Source organism: Zootermopsis nevadensis, unplaced genomic scaffold (assembly GCF_977971745.1).
Source record: "Zootermopsis nevadensis isolate Lab colony 2312 unplaced genomic scaffold, Znev_1.0 Znev_ptg000028l, whole genome shotgun sequence".
NCBI lineage: Eukaryota > Metazoa > Arthropoda > Insecta > Blattodea > Termopsidae > Zootermopsis > Zootermopsis nevadensis.
The window spans coordinates 18,972,240-18,985,052 of NW_028259160.1; the positions used below are offsets into that span (position 1 = coordinate 18,972,240).

Consider the following 12,813-nt stretch of genomic DNA (forward strand, 5'->3'; position numbering starts at 1 on the left):
GTCTGGCATGTACGAAGAGACCATTGTGAATGTAAGGGTCAGAACCCACATGAGGGGGTGATTTAGTTCCCCCCTCCCTTCGCAGTTTTACCTCATAAGCTCGGTGTTTGATGCCGAGTGAGTCGGGGGACATTTTCCACAACTTCTGTCGTCTTCTGATCCATACAGGTACTTATCATCTGTAGCTATACTCTTATTCATTAAACTTACTTTTCGAACTTTCACTCTTTAACGACGCCTTACCCTCCCTCAACCAACAACATAAATAGCAGTCCGCTCGGCCATCTACATCGTGCCATTTCGACTCCCGGGTCAAAGGACCCAGGGTTCGTGATAAGGGATATTATACTTTAATAACTACTGTCTCCGTTATGCACTGCTCTCAAGTTGACCTCGGTTCACAACACAAACAAAACCAAATGCACATAGCTCTTCGTGCGATGACTAAATTCACCTCTTTCTAATGCACTGTCTTTATAAGTAAATGTGTTTATTGATCTCACCGAGACTTCAGCGCTGCTTCTCGTGTCGAATCATGGATGAGTGCGTCACTGCGCTACGTTAAACTCTCACAGCAGGGGCTCAGAATACATCCAAGGGAGCAGTTCTAGACAGACAAAGAACGCGCCCATAAGTACAAAGCAGTGAAAGGTCAAACGTGTAGAGTCGATCAAATAATAGTATGGAGCACAGTAGTCAGCTACGACGACCGGTTTTCGTATTCCAGCAGTGATTTTTTTTTCCGTCAGCCGTCCTGTTCAGACAAGTTCTTTTACACACTCGGACTCGCGTGCAGTGAGTACAGGAGAAAATTCAAGGTTAAACGGATGCAGCGTGAAACTAACTACCAACAGCCATTTTGTGAGGCAGCTCATATCGGTCTTGGTTTAAACAAATTTACGTTTTACGTCACTCACCTGCTTCTTTGTGTGATACTCCAAATGCATCCGCCGACCATAGAAGGAGATGACACAAATGCAGTATCAGGAACACGTCACCCACAAAATGTTCCAACTTTTTCCAACAAAAGTAAAAACGTTAAAAAATCTGTAGCTGCCAACACACTGAAAGACTTCTTTTAACACCAAGAAACATTAAATCGCTTGCTTATATAACACTTGCGGCACGTTTTTCAAAGCATCTAGGCTCTTCCAAAAATGTTATCGATCAGACAACAGAAATCACATGCAAAGACAAATACACGAGTCAGATGGGAAACAGAAAACTTCGAACTGAACCGTGCACCGCTGAATATACCAACCGACAGGCTCAGTCCAGCGGAAGCGATAGTGGAATATTCCACTTTTGGGATCGGGGAAAAGGGGGGGGGGGAGAAGTCGACTCACGAAATATTCCGAAATCGAACGACTATTGCCGAACACATTACATATTCTACTGTCCATAGATCACGAGAAAGGAAGTCGTTTCTGGTGCGGTGCGGGGGGAATGTTTACTGTCTGATGGACTAGAGGGCTGCTATTGGTGGGAAGTGTGACACGCCAGAGAGTTATGCTACTACAACACAGACTGAAAACATCAGGCAGTTGAGATTAGCCTGTAGTGAGAGCATCTGTACTGTGTCCTGTGGGTGTTGTGATAATATTCTATGATAATCACAGGTGATTTAAACATGTCGAGTGTACGTAAACAGGGGAAAACTATTCACAGGGAAGCGCGAGAAATAATATCCAGCGTAGTGAAGCTGTGTGATGAGGAAGCAAGACCCGTGCAACAGACAGGGCAGCCAAATACACGGGTGTATCTAAGGTTTTAATTAAGAAGGTACGGCGAGAGTCAAAAGATAGAGACGAGAAGGGCACACTGTCACCTTTGCACACGCCAGGGAAACACCGGCCTAGACCTACTGATAGGAATGTCAGTGATAAGGCGGACTGTGCAAGAATTTTACGCAATGCAGAAGAGAGTACCAAGCTGCCCCAAGCTACTGCCCATAATTAAACAAAAAATTGACTTTCCATGGGGTGTTGATTCTCTACGGAATATTTTACATAACTTAGGGTTTAAGTGGAAGAAATGTCTAAGTAAGCGCAAGACCTTGATTGAAAGGCCGGACATAGTAAACTGGCGAGGGAGGTATTTAGTGAATATTAAGACGCTTCGCAATGAAGGAAGACAAATATTCTACCTAGATGAAAGCTGGGTAGACAGCAATTTAACTTTCAAAAAGTTAAAGGGGTATGCTCTGATGGAAATGCTGGAAAAAGACTGATTATGGTTCACGCTGGATCGCGTGCTGGTTTCTTTCAAGGTGCGGGACTGATATATAAAGCTGGCTCGGCACGTGGCGACTACCATGGTCAGATGAGCAGTACAAATTTTGAAAAGTGGGTTAGGGAGAAAATATTACAGAATTTGCCCCCCAATTCAGTGGCAGTACTTGATAACGCTCCATACCACAGTGTACAAGCAGATAAAGCCCCATCAAAATATTCGGTTAAATCTGAAATGATCTAATGGTTACAGCGGCACGGAGTTTTCTGTGATCCAGCTATGAGAAAGGGCCAACTGTATGACCTAATACTGACAAGGAAATCAAAAGATTTTTTTTTTCAAAATTGATCAGCTACTAAACGCCCATGGTCACATTGTAGTTAGGTTGCCTCCATACATGTGTGACCTTAGCGCAATAGAACTAGCATGGTCTAAGGTAAAAAACTACGTTCGCGAGAACAACGTGAGAGGAGATCTGTCTTTGAAGCGGCTGCTGGATTTAACAACAGACTGCAAAGGATTGGGAAGGATACTGCCAACATGTGGAACAAAAATACTGGGAACGGGACGGGGTTGTTGCTGACGTGATAGACTCAATTATTATTTCCAATCCAAATGACAGTAGCGATGACGAAGAGACTTCTCGTGAAGATATTGAGTCTGAAGTAGCAACTGACTTTTCTAACTCCGAGCACTGCGAGGTAATTTTAAAGCTATACTGATTGGAACTTATGAAAGCCTTTTGTCTGTTGTTCCTTCAGTGGTTGTGGAACGAATGCTTTTAGGTTGGCTAGTAGCAGCAGGTCACTCACCGCAAAATCTTGCGCATGCGCGTATATCGCATTCCTACCAGGGCTTATCTCCTGATCTGTGGACTGTACACACAGTGAAGCAGTCTTTCTACACGGCATGAAGGCAAAGTGGTCGCAGGAGATTTGGGCCGGTGGAATATTCAAGGTGAAGGCTAGTAGGCAATTAAAGAGTATCCAGTCCCCAAAACGGTGGAGGGCGTTAGAACATTCCTGGGCATGGCATTTTTTCACGGGAGGTTAATTCCAAATTTTGCTCAGATAGCAAAGCCATTGACACAATTAACTAAGAAAGAAGAAAGATTTGAGTGGAAGTCCCAATGCCAAAGTACATTCGATGAACTCAAATTTAAGCTAAGTACAAATCCAGTACTGGCGTACCCAGATTTTCGGTTGCCATTCTTACTTATAACTGATGCATCCAAGATGGCGGGAGCTGCAATTCAGGGCGGAATAGAAGCCTATTTCCTTCGCTAGCAGAGAGTTCGCCTAAATAAGACTGAGAGAGCATATTCGGCTCTTGTCTGGGCCACCAAGTGTTTTCGATGCTATCTAAACAGACGAACATTTTTGGTAAGAACAGGCCATGCTGCTCCGACGTTCTTGCATAATTTTGCCGTCTGCGGTTGGCGGATTTTGATTTTACTGATGAGCATACCCCAGGCTCAAAAGTCGTGCCCAGGAAGCAGGAAGTGCTCAAAGCACAGTTCAGTGACCCGTTTTGTGGACGACAGAAAAGAAGTCATTTCACAAACAAAAGCGAATTCTTTCTAGACTGGGACGGAGTCGTGTATCGTCGTCAGGTTGGTAGGCAAGCCTTGTTGTTAATCCCGGAAACTATCTTCGCTATTCATCCAGCACGGAATTAATCGGTCTTAACCACTGGTGACCGCCACGGTAGTCTAGTGGTCAGAGCACTAGCCTTGTAATCCTGGGGCCCCGGGTTCAATTCCCGGCGGTGCCCGAATTTATAACTTGTGTTGGGCAAGGCCGTGGTCTAGGCAACACGGAGTTTTCCTCCGGGGACTTCCCCGGTTTCTCCGTGGCATCTCAACAATTACTCCGTTCACACACAGAAGAAGGCAATGGCAAACCACATCTAATCATCTGCCAAGAACGTATATGAACAGGTCCCAGTCCGAGAAAAGGATGGAAGGATCCTGTTCAAATGGACCTGTCGTCAGACAGAACACTAAATAAATAAATGATGGCCACGGTGGTCGAAGAACAGACAAACCTCAGGGAGGAAATGAATTTCAATCCTAATCACAGATCAAGGACGTGCCTTTGCATCTAATTCCTTTAAGGAAACTTGCAAAATTTTGAGAGTCAGAAAAGTGCAGACGTCAGCGTATAATGCAATGGGAAACGAAATGGTGGAACGTTTTCATAGTTCCCTCCATGATGGTCTTTCACACTATATAGATGCAACAAGTACCAATTGAGACATAGTAGTACCATTTTTCTTGATGGTATTTAGAGCCTCGCCCCATAGTACCACCAGCTACAGCCACTTCTATCTGATGCGCGGTAGGGAAACTAATCTGCCACTCAGAACGATCTGCAAGCCAAATTGACAGAGAAATTACAAAACTCTGAGCACGCGACAAGGTTAGAGAACTTAAAATTTAGTTTAGAAGAAGTCGTGAAGGAAAATAACCGGAAGTCTCATGAAAAAAATAAAGAAACTATAACAAAAAGCTTAACTTTGAAATTGGTGATGAGGTGTATTTGTCATGGGACCCATTGAACCAAATCTGTCCAAAAGAAAAATAAATTCGGCGAACCACCGGAACCTCAGGGTACCGATGACGCACGTCAGCCAGTGATTCTCAGGCCAGCACAGCCTCAGTGGACGGGGACCCCAGCCACACGCAGAGCACCACAACTATGCGGGATCCAAACTATGAACCTTCTAGTTCGCCTCGCTCGTGACGCGAACTAGAGGCCACACCGCAAGGACCCCCAGTTACGAGAATCCGCGCTAGACTACAGCTGATCTTGCGGTGTAGCCGGAATAATTTCGCTATATGCCCCGCAAATTCAGCGGTACTCAGTACCACGATTTTAACTTGTGAATCCAGCATGTTCTTTCAGAAAGACGAAGCCAGAATTCTGTGTCGACGTCGAAAAATGCCTTCACACTTCTCCCCCGTTCTAATCAGAAATCAGCGAGATTGGATACATAGCCTAGGTCAGTGGTATTCAAACTTTTTTGTTCGCGTACCCCCAGATATAATTATTCTTCAACTTTGTACTCCCAAATTTGTTGGTGTATAATTCAAGTTATACATAGTTCATAATTTACATCTAAAATAAATTAAATAAATTACATTACTGATTATTCAGTATTTATCATAAAATAATATATTTTTTTAAATTTCACGTACCCCCTGAGATGTCTTCGGGTACCCCCGGGGTACGCGTACTCCAGGTTGAATACCACTGGCCTAGGTGATCAAGGGCAACACGTGAACTTCAAATGTTTGGAAAAAAACACGTGGGAAACAAGCAGCCAAATATTACGAGGAAATGGAGTGTTGCACAATTCCACTGTTTGCCATAGTTGGAAGCGAGTTCTAACTGTATCCTGCACTACAAGGCCACACCAACATGGCAGTTAAGGTACTGCGGCACATCGATCCATTGACCTCAGAGGAAGTTCAGAAACCAACACAGATGTCACGCAGTTAGATCATTCAGCATCCGAGGCTAGAAAGAACGCCTTCACCGGGACATCAACATGAAGATACAATCACATGAAAATCGTGCACAAGAACAGAACATACGTCATACAACCTGGTACATAGCAATCCCTTCAGATTTTTGTATCCTTTTCACCACAATAATTTGTTACGGAAAACCAAAAATATGCACGCGGTTATCACGTAAGATCAACCGTCCTAAGAAATGTAAAAATCCTACCCAGAGAGCACCCATCGAAATTCCGAGAAACCTTTACTCGAAGCAACTTCACTAGAAAACAATACAAATGACATTCAGCTGAAACAAGAAATAAAGCGACGAAGAGACGCCTCAGGAGGAGAAAGCCAACAAAATACAAGAAAATAAAATTTTGGAAATGTGGCCCAATGTAGCAACGGAATATACCAGACTTTATGAAAACAGGAGGTTCCAAAGATGAAAGAGCGGACATCTTCCAGGAGCTGACGCTCCGACACGCACTGCACAGCAAAGGAACAAATAAACAGCTACGCAGGCGCAGGATATGAGGAGCTGTCACAGTGAGAAGCTATAGGCTCGAAGCCAGCCACTGAAGTAGGAGGCCAACGAAGATCCAGTTCTCAGAAGAACTGGGTGTACACGAAATGCATGCACCTGGTTAACAGCCTAAATTATGCATAAATTACAAATGGAGTAAAACTGCAGAGAATTTCTTTATGTTAACGAAAGTGAGGACACTTTCATTGCAATATCCGCTGAAAGCATAATGGGAGTTTCGAAATATCTGATGTTCAGTTCAGATTGGGAGAGACTCATGACGATGTCTCATCCCCGGTTATCAAAATATGTACGTGGCCGGAGGTGGTCAACTTACTAAGAAACTGGTGACACTGAGTCAGCGCGGTCCGGGGTTCACCCTGAATGAACTTCAGTCCCAGACAGGTTGCCAGATTTACTAGCCCCTCTCGCCCCTTGTACCCATGTGTTCTGAGAGTGTAAGGGATGCTGCAAGCAACATAGGAGGAGCTTAAGCTGAAACACGAGCCGCGAACCTTGGGATAAGGGATAGAACATAAAGATTTTTTCCCTCCGGTACTTGTGGGTTATCGGGACACATCGCTTTAAAAATAGGTTAGGTTAGGTTAGTGTAAGATTTGAGGTTTTCACAGCGGTGAGTATGAAGATTTCTGTCTTCTGGGTTGTTGCACTGTGTAGTATGGTAGATGTTTACCCTGATGACGGAGGCAGTATGACCTCTAAAACGTTGGTTAACATCGACCAGACTACACAGCGCAACAACCCAGAAGACAGAAATCTTCAGGTCATGTTAAGTTAGGTTAGGTTAGGTTAGATTAGATTAGTTTAGGTTAGATTAGATTAGTTTAGGTTAGATTAGATCAGGTTAGGTTAGGTCAGATTAGTTTAGGTTAGGTTAGATTAGATCAGGTTAGGTTAGGTTACGTTACGTTAGGTTAGATCAGGTTAGGTTAGGTTGGGTTAGATCAGGTTAGGTTAGGTTAGATTAGATCAGTTTAGGTTAGGTTAGGTTAGGTTACATTAGTTTAGGTTAGGTTAGATTAGATCAGGTTAGGTTAGGTTAGGTTAGGTTAGATTAGTTTAGGTTAGGTTAGATTAGATCAGGTTAGGTTAGGTTAGGTTGGGTTAGGTTAGGTTAGGGTTGTTATCTGTTAGTTCGTTCAGTTATTTATTGTTATCCACACACACATTAACCTAACTTGTGGACAGCAATAAATAACTGAACGAACTAACAGATAACAACAATCCTAACCTAACCTAACCTAACCTATTTTTAAAGCGATGTTCCCGATATCCAAGTACCTTCCCTCCGTATGGGAGATTGAGGCAACAATTTTATTATTTTGTTGCCCAATCGTAGTTACCTCTCATCTCCTCCCTACAGGTGTACCCCGACTGCTACTCCTAGTTCCTAGTGGGCTTTGCTCTACGGCTGCACGTATCTGACCCTGATTTCCTGGAACGTTTAAGCCCCCCTACTTGTTCTGCTGGTTACCAATTTTAGTCGTGTATCTTTATTGCTTAAGTCATCACCTGAGGCATGAACATTATTCTTGGCTTGGAACTATGGCTGTGACGCGGTTATATTCCTTGCATGCTCTAAGAGTTCTAAGTCAACAATTCCTACAGATTCACAGCAACAACGAAGCAATATACAAATAAGTAGGCCTAACGTTACTGATCCAGCATTCGCGATTATGCTTAATTGGTGGGTTTCCATTCTTGTTCCTGTATCAACTCATCTACTTTATGGCTGGCTAACTTTAATTCATCCGTGTGTGCGAGTATGTTCTTTATGGGCGTTCTTATAGAAGTGGAATCTATAAGCTTGTTGCTTTCGGTCTCACAACAGTCCATGGTTAGAGTCAAAGGTGGTATTACGTCTTTATCTGTGTTATTTGCATAACCTTCTGTGAAAGATCTGGTTAAGATTTGCTATTCATAACCAGTACAGTCCTTGTAGAATGTGATTTTACCATTCTCCTTGATTTTCACGTCGTACGGCTCCTGATCCCGGCAAATTATAGTTCAATGATCTGGCTCGGGTGCGACAAATGTCCACACGTTACCCTTTAACGGAATCCACAATGTTTCCGTAAGTTCAATAATCCGCTGTGAGCAACTCTTTGGAATGTCTCGAATAGATTGTAACATTTGCACTTCACTTTCTGTGGATGACTGAATTCATTGAAGAGAAAAGTTCTACTTCCTGCATGATTTTACAATGTGATCATTCTTCCTTGCTTAATCTAACAGCGTATTATTTGGTGGTATCTACCACAAGCACTTCTTTGTCTGGTTGCATGAATATGTACTTGTTACTGTTCTTATTCATCCTGACGGGAAATGATAACACTCTATAGATATTATACGTGCAACGACTTACTAAAGTTACTCTTACAACATATACTAACTTACTGACTATCAAATATACTTCGGTGTCTAATATCGTAATTAATTGGTATGTTTGGGCGTCGCTCAAGGGTACAGGGACATGCAAATCCCTCCGCAAGTTACTCTGACTGGATTTAAAAATCCCTAACAACCGAGCAGGCGACAAGACATGTGGTTGAATAATGCCCTTCAGACCGCTTGTATAATGACGTCATATTCACGCCCTATTGGTATGGCGTGCTTGTTCAAGGCCACTAGCAGCGATGTGCACGTGTACTTGTGTATGATCCACCCTTTCTCCTTGTCAATCTGGTTACTGACTGCCATAAGACCCTTTGCTAATACAGCTTCATTTCTAGCTACGTCTTGTAACGCGTAGTTAACTGACCTCAGCGTAGACTTCGCTACAGTCATCTGTTCCTTGGATAATTTAATAGGTCCATCTGTTCAATCTCCAGTTGTCTTATCTTAATATTGTAAGAAGCTTCATTTTCGTCGTCTAAAACTCCAAAGATGACGTGCGAAGCTCTTCCTATCAAATTTACTATCCCTCGTTTTCGCCTATGATTTACATTATCTGATCTGGTTATCTGGTTCACGAGATCACGCAAATGCTTATACTTGCTTAATTTCCTATCTGCTTCATTGATCATCATTCGGCAGCTAGTTACATTCATCCCCAAGGGTGCTATCATGTTTCTTACAAAATCCCAAAGTTAATGCTATGTATTTTTCTCTCATGTCCAAATTCTCACTTTCTTGGCGAGTGTCTACATACGTCACCACTTTCCATTCGCTGCTGTAAAGACTTGCTTCTGCCTGATGTTCAAAGTACAACCCTGGAGCGCTCGGAATATCCTCTACTCGAATATCAAGAGTCAGGTCCCGGTATCGCACTTAGTGCGGAAACTGCTAAAAGTGCCCACATCTGCAATTACGCATAAAAAGTTTTCAGTAAATTTGTATGCATCCCAATTTCCTTTGGCCCTTTTCCTTCTCTATCCTCTTGATTTTGTATGGCCCAGAGCTTGCTGCCTCTAACTTGCGGCTGCGTCCACCTCTAACCGAAAAATCCTTCATTAGAACAAGATCGTGAACCTTAAATTGTGGAGTGTGAACAGTTTTGTCGTAAGACTCCTCACTCCTAAGTTTTGATGACTCCAATTTGTTTCTTGCCAATGTGTAACCGCTCTGGAACCTAGCCTTCAATTCTCGCACGCGTAAAACCCGTATCCTGGTAAATTTCCTAATCGTCCAAACATGAGCTCAAAGGCTGTGAAGTTTGTAGAACTATGAGGCGCAGTGTTATGAACAAAAGCGGCCTATCTCACCCACTCGTCCCAGTCACTCAATTCTTTGTTCACAAAGCATTTCCCATTGGGTTTGCGCAGGATTTTCATTTGTTTCAATGGGAGGAGAGATTAAAATAAACTTGTTCACCCAATTAATTGCAAAACCAAACAAAAATGAAGTATGTTCTTTGTGTTTTTCATCTTATCTACTGCGTTTACCTGTATTTTACATAAGTTAAGGAATAAAATAGCATAAAATGATACATGCAATTCCTAGTTTGTTTTCGGAGCTGTTTTTCTAGTGCAGAGTATTACTAATTATTCTTTTGGTATTTCTCCTTATAGGTCACAATGCCAAACGTTTATGTGAGAAAGTCGAATAAAGGATCTTGGTCAGAGGAGGATTTGCGACGAGCTATAGAAGCTATAAAAATGACTCTTTCACCATAGAAAATTCAATATTCCTGAATCCACCTTGAGAAATAGGCTAAAGGGAAATGTTTTTGAAAAGCATGCATTGGGTTCAGATTCGCAAATATGTGTCGATTCGGAAAAGAAATTAGCCGATCACATCAAAAAACTTCAGGCATTTGGGTTCGCGCCAACACAACGCGATATAAGAATTATGGCATACTCTTTAGCAGAAAAACTGGATATTAAAGATACTTTCAATACCGAACAGAAGATGGCCGGGAAAGTTTGGTTCGCATCGTTTATGCGGAGAAATCGTGATTTAAGCATCAGAAACAGTCGAGCAAGAACAGAAGGCATGAATCGTGAGGAAGTTAAGAATTATTTCAGTCTTATGACATCTATTTTGACCGAAAATGATTTTCTGCGGAAACCAGGCTGCATCTGGAACTGCGACGAGATTGGGCAACAATTGAATAACGAATCACTATTCTGGCTTGTTGCAATGCGGAGAGGCAATTTTTACCCCCTTTCTGTATTTTCAAAGGCGTTTACGCAAAACCTCAATATGAAAGGGGCGCACCACCAGGTTCAGTAATAAAGATGAGGAGAGAGAGCGCTTATATCAGTAGTAAATTATTTATGGATTGGATGACTCAACATTTCATTCCACGAAAACCGCTAGGTAAAAATTTGCTGATACTTGATGGCCATAGTTCTCATATGAACAGCCCAGACATGCTGCAAGTCGCCGCAGATAATGATGTTATCATCCTTTGCTTGCCAAGTCACACAACCCATTATCTACAGCCTTTGTATCGGGTTGTATTTAAGCCTTCAAAACCTATTTCAAAGAAATAGGAAGAACTACAAGAGAGGATTTCGGCGAACTTTTAAATTCAGCATGGTCTCGCGCCGCTAACGTTCAACTCGCAGCTTCTGCCTTCCGTGCCACTGGCATTTATCCTCTAAACATAGATGCAATTCCCGAACACGCCTATTTGTTACCCTGTGATGTAGATGCCCAACAAGGAAACACTGAACAACCTCATACTCCGAGCAGACCTTCGGTCACAACTCCGACTTCTCCATCCGCTCAAATTCCTGTCTCTCCTGAATGCACACCGACCACATCAACGGTTCCCTCCTCAGACGTTTTACCCAATTGTCAGCCGTCAACATCTACGCAAGCTAAGGTGACACCAACAAAAGTTTTAAAACAAATTTCACCTTTTCCTCACAGTTTACAGCAAAAAGGAAGCGGAGTGCGACAAACGTTACTGGTCCTGAGTACATGAACACTCAGAAAGAAGTACAAGAACGTAAAAGAAAGAAGAACGAAGCAGCTTTAAAAAAGAAGAAAACAGCAAAAGATAAGACGAAACAAGGAGTGACTGTGAGGTCTCGGCAATCTAAATTAACAAGAAAGAAACAAAGTACAGGCCGTAGAAGGTTGGAACATGATTCTCCTACACCATCGACCACATCTGGCGAAGCCAGCGATGGAATGGAACTTCTGTCAGTCCACGTCAGAGAAAACAGAAGCGACGAATGCGTAGTGTGTTTAGAACATTACTCCGTTACGACTTCAAAATCGGACTGGATAAAATGCATCTCATGCGGTAGATGGCTTCATGTGTGACCAACAGTGTATTGATTGTGGTCGAAAGAAATCCGGCAGAAGAGACGAAATAAGTAGCAAGAATTTGTATTAGAATGGTATCCGGAGTATATAACCCTTTTCGGGATCTCTGTCCAACTTAGTCCACCACGTACTTTACGCATATTTTACGTGATCTGGAGTCAAACTGAGGCTGGCAAACAGTGTCAGCCTATCATTCAAGATTTCTTCTTTGCACTAGTTCTATGCTAGTTTTTCTGGTAAGACTTTGTGTACCTGATAACAGTGAAAGGAGGCAGAAGAGAAAAGTCATTTTATTCTGACACATGTCTAAAGGAAGCCAGGATTCCACACCAAGTGTTTTGCCATACATCTTATAGTAAAGGAATACCATCGGGTGTGTTGCTGTCATATTTACTTAGAACAAAAGTATTTCATATCTGATAAAGTTATAAAACAGTTATCCCATTTTCCCAGTAAGACATTCTATTTTTTAATTATTTTTGGCGCATAGAGCAATCCACCACTGACATGTGCATATTGTTTCGTCTTCTTATCAAGCATTCTTCATGTGTAGTGACTTCATCGTTCACACTTTGCATTCTGTTACACTTTTATGGTGCTGAACTGGTCTTGATCTTGCGAACACAATCGGCGCAACACGAAGCACAGCTCTGAGATTATGAAATCCAATGCTTAGACATCGTATATCTGCATGCAATAAGAGATGTTTAGACGTCGCCAAAGTCATATCTACCGACTTGGATTTGCTTAATTCTCTACCGAACGACAGGGAGCAGATAGGCACGGCTTATTACGCATTTCACTAGCG

At 42.5% G+C, this 12,813-nt stretch overlaps 1 protein-coding gene and 1 long non-coding RNA gene across 5 annotated transcripts in view; one reads left to right on the top strand and one right to left on the bottom strand.

Moving 5' to 3' along the window:
• The window catches only part of LOC147872386 (uncharacterized), a 61,814-nt gene extending 60,532 nt beyond the window's left edge, over nucleotides 1–1,282 (bottom strand). For all 4 annotated transcript variants that reach the window (XM_087357201.1, XM_087357198.1, XM_087357200.1 and 1 more), the window contains exons 1-2: nucleotides 918–1,282; nucleotides 504–607 (exon numbers count right to left, since the gene is read on the bottom strand). The gene's annotated coding sequence lies outside the window, so the exon portion shown is untranslated. The remainder of the gene's footprint in view (nucleotides 1–503; nucleotides 608–917) is intronic.
• LOC147872388 (uncharacterized) overlaps nucleotides 1–12,813 on the top strand; it is a 24,576-nt gene continuing 11,763 nt past the window's right edge. The window contains exon 1 of the long non-coding RNA XR_015537429.1: nucleotides 1–168. This is a non-coding gene — a long non-coding RNA (uncharacterized LOC147872388). The remainder of the gene's footprint in view (nucleotides 169–12,813) is intronic.